The sequence below is a fragment of the Mastomys coucha genome, unplaced genomic scaffold, assembly GCF_008632895.1.
Source record: "Mastomys coucha isolate ucsf_1 unplaced genomic scaffold, UCSF_Mcou_1 pScaffold17, whole genome shotgun sequence".
In the NCBI taxonomy this organism is placed as follows: Eukaryota; Metazoa; Chordata; class Mammalia; order Rodentia; family Muridae; genus Mastomys; species Mastomys coucha.
Genome location: NW_022196899.1, coordinates 18,098,332 through 18,110,708, shown reverse-complemented (window position 1 = coordinate 18,110,708; position 12,377 = coordinate 18,098,332). Strand labels below are relative to the sequence as shown.

Below are 12,377 nucleotides of genomic sequence, written 5' to 3'. Positions count from 1 at the left end.
CTTTTCCTCCCCCTCCTCCTCCTCCCCCTTCTCCTCCTCCTCATCCCCCCTCCTTCTCTTCTTCCTCCTCCCCCTCTTCTTCCTCCCCTTCCTCCTATCTATTTGTTTGTCTTTCCTTCTCTGTGTTTTCCTAAGTGTTGCTTTGCCTCATGGCTGCAACTGAGAAGCAGCTGTGATTTAAGACATCAGCTACAACAATGCTATACACTAACTCAATACCAACGCTGACTCATGTTTTAGCTACATGCCTTGTGACTCGGGTCCAATTAGACTGGGTGTAAAGGTATAATAAGTCTCATGCAGAGTGACAACATTCATGCAGTTCTGAAATAGTCCACAATACCTGTGTGAGTTAGCTTTTTCATTGCTGTGATAGCATGTCTGAGAAAAGCAGTATACAGAAGGAATTGTTTATTTCTGGCTCCTGGGTTGCAGAGATCGCACCATGCTATACAACGTTGCAGGACCATGAGACACGCTGCATCCGCAGTCGGGGAGCAGAGGGACTTACCCGCTGATGCCGGGATGGTTTCCTCCTCCCTCTCTATCCAGTTCAGATCCAGATGGAGAGAAGGTGCTGCCTTCCTTTAGGGCGAGTCTTCCCTCCATAGCCTGTTAAACCTCTGTAGAAACACCGTCATGGACAAGCCCAAAATTGTATCTGTCACATGATTCTAAATACAGTCAAGCTGATTATTAAGGTAAACCATAATACCTCTTGGGTTTCAAGCGAAAATATTTTCTAGTTATGGAGGATGAGAAAAGAACACAATGTATTTTCTCCTACCAGTTTTTTTTTACCTCTTTCTTTGCCTTAACTGCATTTCTTCCTTCTGCGTTTTGTTTATAACAGAAAGTTAATAATGATATTCTTCCTAGAAAGAGTAAAATGAGAGTAATGTTAACTTTAAATTCTAATGATATGGGCTTTAGATAAATATATAACCTCCCGAGCTCATTTACCAATAGATGGGAGATCTTAGCAACTAAAATTTACCTAAGAAAAGCAAATGAAAAAAATGTGATAAAATAAAACTGCTTTTGAATATAGATAAATATATTGTAGATAAGACTGATTGATTTATTATCTCTCTTTATACATATATATATATATATATATATATATATATATATATATATATTGTTCAACTTATGAAATCAATGAACAGGACAGGCAAGAGCTTTTGCCACCTGAGTGCCAGTTTAACAAGATGGTGGTGTCATGTCTGGTTTGTCCATGGAGTAAAGAATTGAAGAAATGCTAGTTGATGAATCTCAGCACAAGCAAATTAATTTGTCCAAAATTCTTTATCGTTTTGTCCAATAGCAACTATTACTGAGTAATGAGCAAATTTTTGTAGAAAATGCTCTACCAACGTTACATCTATAGTGATTTTCAGCTTGATTTAAAGTAATAACCCTTTATTAATTAAATAGTTGCATTTAACTCCAATATAATAAAGAAAGGCCCAATCTATTTTCCTTTATCCTCATGTTTTCTGTAGGATTGAACACAGACAATTAGAGGGACTTAGGTCGATCACACTGGCCTATGATATGGTAGTTTTACTCAGAATAGTTCTGATCTATAAAACTCTTGTTAGTTATAACCTAATGACAGTGACATATTAAAAAATATTAAGTGAATGCCAGAACTTGAGCACTAGCCAGTGAGAATATCTGTCAGTTCCCAGCATTTTATGAGGTTCCATGTGAGACCCGGGCCTCAGACTGAGAGACCTGCCTATCATCATTGACTTAACTCTGGAAGTCACTAAGTGGACAGTGACTCTGAACCTATGCCTCTGTGAACAGTACCATCAGCATAGCCTTGGAACCTACCAGAAATTAAAATATGCACACTTCACTTTCAAATCCAGTAAGGCAGCATCTCTGATAGTGGGGCTTCACAATCTCTTCTAATCATTCAGCAGAGGGTTTCAGTGCATGTCTAGTTTGAAAGACCCTGGAACCGAGAAAGGGAGTGGAGGCTAATATCAAGCTTTTATGGTGAGCAATCACAAAAGAACTACAAGCTTCAAAGCATGTTTCTGGAAGAAATTTGAGAAATCTGAAGTAAACATGACAAGGTGCATTTACCATAGGTCAAGTGCTAACAATTAAAGAAAAAGATAATTTGTATAAGAACAAAAATAAAGGCTGGCATCCCTACTTACCAACCATTATCGAACCAAATGAAGTTCAGTGCAACAGACAAAAACTTCTCTGAATATACTGTTAACCAGTGATGGGTACATGTTTGGGAAATAGTTGGAGATGTGATTTATTTTAATCAGCTCCATAGGGATAACATTAATGATAATACCCTTGGCTGCTTCACCAGATCATGGAATTTGAGGAAGTGTTTTGAGAAATTCAAGTCTAGTAAAGACACAGATTCCTGAAATGGTACTTCCCTATTGGTGTGCCCTGCAATCTAGCACATTCTCTCGGAACTTAAGACAGGAAAAGAGAGGGGCTGGGAGGGGTCTACAGGAGTGGTTCAGTGATTAGGAGCACTGGCTGATCTTGCAGAGGACCCGAACTCAATTCTGAACATCCACGTGGTAGCTCATAGCCGTTTTTAATTCCACACATAGGGAATCTGATGCTCTCTTCGAGCTAGTGTGGGTACTGAGCATGCACATGGTACACAAACATACATGCGGATAAAACGCAAGAGAAATAAATTAATATTTTCTCTTTAAAATGGTAAATTAAAGTGGATTTATTTGATATTAATAAAGAAATGTTTGTGAAAACTGTAGATCATTTTGTTTGGAAAATTCATGTAAAGACTGAAAAGTCTAGTAAGGGAATTGGAATAACTTTGTTTGCTTGTGTAGATGTGTAGATGAGTTTTAGCAGAGCAAGAGAGAACACAAGAAGATAACAGCTTACTGTCAAAGAATATCTACCTGACAGCTGTACAAAAATAGATGGGAAAAGAAATTATCCTAAGGAGAAAAATCTCATAGATATTATAAAGTCCAAGTTTGTGACAATCAGGCCCTACGACCTGGTACAATAGGATGGGATGCAGTTTACAGAATAATTTCTGTGGACATATGGATTTGAAAGAATATGCAGCAGTTGCATATGACAATAAAAGAATAAAAAATGATTGCACACAATATAAGTAATACCCATACACACTAAAGATATATCTCTCTTAAGCATTGTTTTTCATTGTATTTGTAAAACATTTTCAATATTCTAATATGCTAAATTCTTTGTTTTGTGCAACTATAAAAGTAGATTTATTTGTGAAAACATAATGTAGTATGTCAGGAAATCAATTTGCATGAGAATAGTTTTATCCTTAAGATGTTTCTTGTAGTTGTGTCCCAGAATTAAATTTCTGTGAGTACAGAATAGCATTACTTTCAAAACACCTCTATTAGACCTCCAACCCACTTTAGACCTAAATCAAGGCTATCGATTTAATGTTTCTTAAGCTATTGAGAAAAAAATGTTATTTTTGCTATCTTACTAGCTCATGTGTTCAACATTGTGGGTTTCTCTGCCCTCTTTTTCATGCCTAAAACATACTTTATCTACTACTTTATGCAATACAACTTATATGTTATCCACTTTCATAGAAAGGAAATAAGAAAATAAAGGTTTGAGTTTCTTAGGAAAAGCATCATTTCCAAATCAATTTAGAAAATTTTACTTGCAAAAATATTAGATGACATGGAGAGCCATTTTTCAGTATTTTTATTAACTATATATTCACTTACATTTCAAATGATATCACCCTTCCCAGTTATCCCTCTACATATCCCCCATCACATCCCATTCTCCCTCCTTCCATTTGCCTCTATGAGGGTGCTCCTCCACCAACTCCCTCACTTCTGTCTCACTGTTCTAGCATCCCCCTATGATAGTGCATTGAGCCTCCAAGCCTCCACAGAACCAAGGGTCTCCTCTCCCACTGATGTCAGATAAGGCAATTAAAATTATTTATTTGTTCAAATTACAACCATACATCAATCCTTCCTCTCCTAACAGTACCTACTCATGTGAGTCCTCCCCCATTCTAGTTTCCCTATTTTAGAAAGAGAAAGAGAGAGAGACAGAGACAGAGACAGAGAGACAGAGAGAGACACAGAGAGAGATTAAATAGTTATAAATCAGCATATATTATTGAAATTTGCATATATGAAACCTGAAAGTCAATGCTTGATAAATGAGGAAAACTAAGTTGTACATTCAAAGGAAAATTTTTATAAATTGGATGTGATAACAGATATTTGTGTTTGAAAATATATTTTTACTACTGTTGTAGTGTAGTGGCTTTTAACGTTATTAAAATAGTTGAGGAACTTTTGTAAACTAGAATTAGTACTGTGGAAATCTGTTGCAAGTGGCTATTATAAGTCAAAGATACTGTAGAAGAGTCTTTATCAACACAGAAACTATACCATTAAGTGGAGCAAGTTCCTTCTCATTATAAGAAGTCAATATATTACAGAGAATGGATATATAGACATTGGCTTATGTCTGGGATGTAAACTCCCTTTATTTGTGGAGTTGACACAAATATTTTTAAAAATGGGAAATTAAGCTTATGGCCTTGATAGGCTCAAAATTTAAGAATAATTTCAATTTATCTTTAAGAAGGGAACATTTATCATCTACTCAGTGAATGAGTTTTTGCTGAATAAGCACTGAATGTCCGTCCAGAGTCCCTATACCACATCAGTAAGTAAAGGACACAGACCTTCTATCCATTACAGAGTTACATATAGACATGAATTTAAAATTTAGCAGTCAAAGCATTAACATTAGTGTTTTATTTCCTTTATATTTATTTCCAGGTTTACTATCAATTCTCACCTCCTGGAATTATATTAACTTCTTTTTACAACAAACAATCTAATAAATTATCATAAAATATGAAGTCTATTAATAGAGATGAATCTCCAGTCATTGCAGTTATGAAAATACAATATAAGGGACAGATAGTTGAGCAGTTTCTCAGCATGTACATGCAGACCTTGAAAGAGGTTAGTGTGAAAGAGGTGAGAGGAGACGGTTGGCAATGTGGCATATGTGTATGAAAGTATACCATTAAGTGGAGCAAGGGTACCTTTGGAAGTACCTCAGTTCTCTTACTCAGCATATGTTTTAAACTTTATATAAGAATATTAGCCACCATTCAGCACAATCGGATACGTCCTGCATCCCGTTCAGAAACTCATCACCCTATATCCAAACCGACAAAAACCAGGAAGACAGATGAAGGAGAAAGAATCTGAAAGAGAATATGTAATTAAAAGATGCCTTTGTGCAGAAATAGACATGAGAAAGGTTGTCCTTGCCAACACATTGACTTGAGACAGCAGAGCAGAAGTCTTCTTGTTCCTCTGAGAGGACAGACATGTAACAATCACTGCTGAGTTAGCATTATGCTTGTAAACATTAGCTTTCATTGTATCAGGTGTGAGATTTCTCTGTGTGGTTGCATATGATGAAATAAAGCCTGGAGGGATGTGGTGTTCCAAGAATTCTCTGTCTCTGAATCCTCACCGGGAGGCAGAGCTGAGCCTTCCACAAAGATTAATATTGAAATTGACCTCAATAAATGCAAACCACCAAAGGAAACATAATTTACTATTTTATTGTATTGATTATGCTAGAATGTGTTTAACGATATATTTATTTTTCTCAGAAGGAGCTGTTGGAAAAGTGAAGTTTTAATGACTTGTCAAAGTTTGGTACAAGGTTTAACAAATTATACTAGCTATGAGGAAAAATAGAAATACAAGATAAATAATTGAAAGTCAATCAGGACACACACACATATATATGTATATACATATATATGTGTGTATATATATATATATATATATATATCCTTTATACTCATAGAGTTTGACCTACTTCTCTTTATCAACATACCTCATACCTAAAGATTAGATTTTTCCAATTATTATTTATTATGAGATGAAAAATAAAGTAAGGTTAAGTTCTGATATAATCCTTGCTTATTTGAGGTAATGCAATATTTTGGGTTTACTAACAATGAATTAAGACTATATTCTCATCTATTTTTAATTCAAGTGGCTATTACTAACTCATAAGATAACAGACCTTATCATTTTGGTAAAGATAACATCTAATATTGGGTACGAAGTACATTTTATATGCTTTTATACTATGCCTCACTTATACGAACTCAGCATACCTTTAACACATTTTAACAAATTGATTGTTATTTTAGAGACTCGATGTGGGAAGGGACAGGCAAGATGGCCATAAGAACGAACAGAAATCTGCAATTCTGGGGGTGGGAAATTGGGGGGGCATTTCCAGGATGTGACAGAGATCTTCTGTAAAAGTGACGCCCAAGAATCAACAAGGTTGACTTTAAATGTGACTCGCAGCATTGAGCATACAGAACCTGAAGTGTTCATTTCTTGTTGCCAGATAGGAACCCCAGTGTAGTCATGGGGACAGCAACTCACACACAAAACTTCTGACCCAAAATTTATCCTGTCTACAATGCAGTAATGGGGAATGGAGCAGAGATTGGAGGAATGGCCAACCAATAACCAGCCCAACTTGAAGACTATCCCATGGGCAAAAAACAACCCATCACATTACTAATGTGTTCAATAATAATTTAAAAAGACAATAAAATTCAGATGGAACAGTGTAATATAGAAGAACAAAGCAAAACTGAATGTAACTGGGACCAGTTAAATACATTGTCTTCTAGAAAGAAATGGAACCCCCCAAATGGTGCCGTCTTGTGTTAGAACTGCAGGTCGTGTCTGCACAGAACTTCCCAGATGTTCTATCATGAATGGAGAATGCATTATGGACTTGTTTGAGCAGTTTCAGATATTATTAACCTCGTTTAGTTTCAGATTACAAACTCTAAATTCTTATTGCATTGAAAGACAGGTCTACCTTTTAATATACTTCCCTTTTCGAGCATTAGACTCAAAGGTTCTGCAGATGATAATGTGGTTTTGTGTCTGCCATGGCTGCTTGCCTGCTCTGTTTTGTCATTTCCTCCCTCAGTTCATCACTTATCCGTCTTCAGCAACTGTTAAAATTACCCTTGGTGACACCATCAAATCAGACCGATTGAGCAATGGTGACTTTCTGTTTGTGCTTCAGGATTTGGAAAGCCCCGTTTACTCAATTATAAACTTAACTGATTCTGGCACTTTAGATAAACAGTGAAGTCAAAAAAGAAAAATCCTGAAGGAGGACAATGACCTGGATTAACCACGACACATGCCATGAAAATAGATTATATTAATTCATTCAATAACTAGTTTTTAAAATGTAAAAACACAGAATGCACTTTGGTTTTTCAGTGTTACAATGGAAAGTTTTCCTCTGCAGGAAACACATTATTTCATTAGTTTGGAAGAACTTATGACATGGAAAGCAAGGATTTTTAAAATTCTTCCCATCTCCCCTGAGGTTTCACTTTGTGAACACTCACAATCCTCATTTACTGTAAGAAAATTGTGCTCACTATTCTTTTGTGTAAAATTAAATAAGATTTTCACATTCAGCATTTTCATCACATTTTATTATCTCAATTAATTCATCTCAGAATAAAGTGGGTAGTGAGCAATGGAACTGTCCATAGGACATTGAGAATTGTGTTTAAGGCATGAGATAAAAATGTTATACAGTTTTTATCAGAATATCTTTTTTCATCAAGTTTGCATATCAGTTGAAATTTCTAAAATTGCATACTTTCAAGGATTAACCTATAAATTATTTACTTACTAAACTATAAAAACACAGATGGTAAAAAAATATAGAAGTGTAATAATTTAATTCCAAGTCTAATCATAACTCCAATTTGGATTGATTGTGACAGGAGGTAGTATTATATGATAATTAATAACATATGCAATAAATAGAATTTGAAGCAGATTCTGTGTACCATATGTTCAGATAGGAGAATCAGGGGAATTAGAAAAATAGAGGGCCACAAATAATAATGTCATCATACCGAAGCACAGAACAAATTGTTCTGTTTTGCCATGGACTACAAATTTTCAGAACCAAAACCAATGTTCTTTAGTAGCTTCTATTCATGTGAGTTCTCCGTACCATTGTTTTTTAACCAATTAGTTCATTTTATCTGTGCTTCATTTGTATTTAAAACAATACTGAATCAACTCATGCTGCATTTGCTATTTCTGGATTGAGGGTTACACGGATGTCCCAGTTTCATGAGTTATGTATCCACCACTTATTGAAGCCAGCAGCAGCAGACCACTGATTAAGAAGACTCATTCTTGTCTTATGCTTTTGGGAAGATCACCAATCCTATATACAACACAGACACAATATAGAGACGAGTGCTTAACTGGGTCTCCTTAGACTAATATAATCTGTCATGTTTTCATTCTGACACTGTTAATCTTATAATTAGTGTCAAGGCCTTATCATTAAAAAGTCATATATATATATGTGTACACACATATATATATGTGTGTGTGTATTTAAATATATATATGTGTATATACATATATATATATTAGTTTTTTGAGATAGGGTTTTTCTGTGTATCCCTGGCTATCCTGGAACTCACTCTGTAGACCAGGCTGGCCTCGAACTCAGAAATCCTCCTGCCTCTGCCTCCCAAGTGCTGGGATTAAAGGCCTGCACCACCCCTTCCCAGCTAAAATATTTTTGCAGTTATCTGTGTGTCAGAGTTTCAAGTATATTGAATAAATAAAGGGTATATCTGTTTGTATGTATGTATGTGTGCCCACTTCTCTGTACATGCACAACATGTATGCAGTGCCCGCAGATGCTGGAAGAGACAAGGAGCTATCTTTACAGGAGGTTGTTGGCCAGCTGGTAGGGAAGATGGCAACTGAACCCAGGGCCTCTGCAGTCAGTACTCTTAAATACAGAGTCACCTCTTCACTCTACTATAAAGCCTTTCTATTTATTTCTACTTTTGATCCAAAATGAGGAGACACTTCATTGATACAAATCATTGTGTTCATTTAAAAAAGTAATAGTAGCAGCTAATATATATGCAGCACTAGTTGCATGCCAGGTACTCTGAATTGTGTGTTCTGCATGCCCTGAGTTTTCACTTTCAGAGTATCCACTGAGAATGTCCTGCTAAAATCACTTTGACATATCAGTAAACTGAGGTAATTAGACTTGGGGGTTATATAGTAATCCCCAAACCCAGATTTGTAAAGAGCACAGTCTTAGATTTTTTTAAATGTTTCCCTGGCCAAACGCTTCATATCATCTGAAGAAACCCTGTTTCACAGAGAAATTTAGTCAAGAACTTATTTACAACTTGAAAGTCAATTTAAGGTTGTATTCAGGTTTCCCCTTCTGTAGTAAGTGCTCCATTTCATGGAATTTTAAGGCAGGTTGATAGGACTTGAACCAAAATCTTAATATTTGGGGTATAGTATAATTTAAGCAACAAAGACATTAAAGATACTTAGCTTTGAAATTTTTGTAGGATTCTGGAATAATCTACATGTTTAATGAGATGCTAGCAGATCTGACAGAAGAGTCTACCTGCTAACACACGAGAAATATCATCTTTAGGTAAAAACTTTCTCAAGTTTGATAAAATACAGTTTTATTTTTAAAAAAGGTATTGTTTGGTGCCTGCTGAGATGGGTCAGCATATACCTGTTATGAAAGAATTCAAATGAGAGTTCTAAAACAAGAATGAATCCATGTGAATCCAGTGCAAGCAAAAGGCCTGGTGGACACCTGTAATACGAGAACTGCATAGTTAAAGACAGGGGATTCCAGGAGCATATGGACATATGCATGTGTGTGTGACATATTCGTTTGCACACACGTGCAGGCAGCACAGACACAATTATTGAATTCTGAGCAGGAACCTAAGCAATAGACTAAGCCTTCCTTTGCAGTGCCATTTAATTGTGTCTGTTAGGTTAGCCACAGTTATTATTATCACCTCCTAAAGGAAGGAAAAATATCTTTCAATATGCAGACATGTTGACCTATCAGAAAGTCTAATGTCCTTAGCATTCATCTTGCCTGAGAAGGATAATCAAGCTATAACTTTTTGAGGGTTGTTAGAGCTAATTATAACTAAAACACACACACACACAGATGTACACACCTGTATTACTGATAAATTTACTATTCATTTTCTAACATTAAAGATCAGAGTCCATGCTTACTTTGCTTTGGAATTTAGCAAAATAGCACATATAATTTGGCATTCGGTCTATTTTCTATGTAGGAATTTAACATAAAAGTAATATTATTTTTTTTGCAGTCCATTGATCTGGCACTGTAAAAGTTTTCCAAAATTAACCTCACTTCATTAACATTTAAATGTCTGACAGCAGCTAATAGGGAGAAAATTATATTCTTAAAAGGTGAACATTTTTTTTTTCAGTTTCCCCTATAAAGATTCCCCTTTAGAATTTTCTCTCTGCTATGCCTATAGTGTTCAGGATTCTGGGTCTTGACATTCATTAGAGGTACTCAGAATGAATCCTGTTGGTTTAATGAAGAGATTGTGGGTCCGGCAACGTTTCTACCAGCAAATGAATTAGAAACTCATGGATAAAGGCCTTAATCAGGTTCACTGGCTATCTTATTTTCATAGTAAAATGGAACACTAACTTAATCCAGCAGGAAAGATTTATTTGTGACTAAAACGCATATGTGACGTGTTTAAATGCAACCAAAACCCAAGCTCTTCAACGATAGCAGATGTACTTAGCATTTCGTCTTGGAATTGACGCTCAAGGTAAGGGAGCGTCAGAAACAGACACGTTTCAATGTTAACTCTAATATAAGCCACTTATTAAGTGATGGGATTATTTGGCTCTGCAAAGAGTTACAAGACATGCCCTTTCACCTCAAATAGAGAACTGGATCTGGATTTAGTTACTTCCATTGGCTTGTCAGATAGGTACATTTGAAAACATACAAATAACAAATTAAACTTTAGCTGAAAAAGTGGCTTCATCAAGGGCTCTAGGATCTACTAAAATATAATTCTCCACTTTGCTCTTCTGACGTATTCTAAAACATGGGAGTGTACATGGATGTGAACTTGTAGCTCAGTTTGACTCAATGTGCTTTAATTGGCCCCCTTTTAAGGACTAAGTTATTTTTTGTGATCTGTAAGGGAAAATATGAATAAGATATGGTAGTGGTATCTGTCTCTGAGGGGCATTAGTTCACCAAGAAAGATAAATGAAAGAAGGCATGATAAAACCTGGGATATAAGCTTGTGTTCAACCCAAGGATATCTTTTTCTAAAGCCCTTCTAAGAATATATACATACATACATACATACATACATACATACACACACACACACACACACATACACACACACACACACACACACACACACACACACATATATATATATATACATACACTCATTAAAGTACACTGTCTTGAAATCGATCCAACTCACCTTCCCCAGTGTAACTCAAGATGAATCACATGCTAACTGTAAGGAAATGACCATGAAGCACCACCCCACCCTCTTTACTTTTCCATCACAAATGTTCTTTCCTCTTTTGTTCTTGATTGTCTTTTTAACTTCTTTTGCCCATGTGATGTATAGAATTCCTAATGCAGTTTTCTTCCAGAACTGAAAGCAGAGATATTATTTTATTAGAATTAACCTAATTCATATTTATCATTTTGTATTTTCATGTGAAAATCATATCAATCACATTATCATTCCTCCATCTTTTAAAACCATCCTGTACTCTATACTTTATTTTCACTGTGCACTTAAGGAAAAGTAGAAAGAGAGATGATGGAAAGTGACTTGCAGTAAAATAATCTTTACTAGACTGGTATTGTGTGTGTACAAGTGTTTAAGGGAGCTTGTTTCTTTGATTATTCTTCACAAAAGAAAAATACTCCTGCTTTAAGTTTTTAAATTACCCACACCACTGGCAAAGAATCCGTGGCTGAAAAATGGAACTTGGTTTCATGCTCCACGATCTTAGCTCGAATTGCTGTTCCACAATCTTGACTGCCCTGAGCAAATGCTATGCACCTAAGAATCAAGTAGTCCTGTTAAACTTCATTAGCATTTCCCACAGGCTTCAAGGAATGAGACTTAGGCACCAAAAAGACAATTATGCAGCCCAAGTCCTCTACTGCTTAGATGGATTCATGAACTTAGTGAGAAATGGATTCATTTGCAGATATTGATAACTAGGAACCTCCTGGTATCACACCTGCTGTGCATTTTATTAGACTGTCTTTCAAGTTCTACAACCTCTTTAATTAACCACCCAAACACAAGGAGAGTGGAAACTGTAAACAAGCACAATAAACTAGTCTGCCTTCCTTCCAGTAAATCCTAAGATGATCAAAAGCAGCAAAGGGAGAGTTCT

The 12,377-nt window shown here is 35.8% G+C and overlaps 1 protein-coding gene across 2 annotated transcripts in view; it reads left to right on the top strand.

The window, feature by feature from the left end:
- The window catches only part of Naaladl2 (N-acetylated alpha-linked acidic dipeptidase like 2), an 880,490-nt gene that overhangs the window by 113,931 nt on the left and 754,182 nt on the right, over positions 1 to 12,377 (top strand). The window lies entirely within an intron of this gene.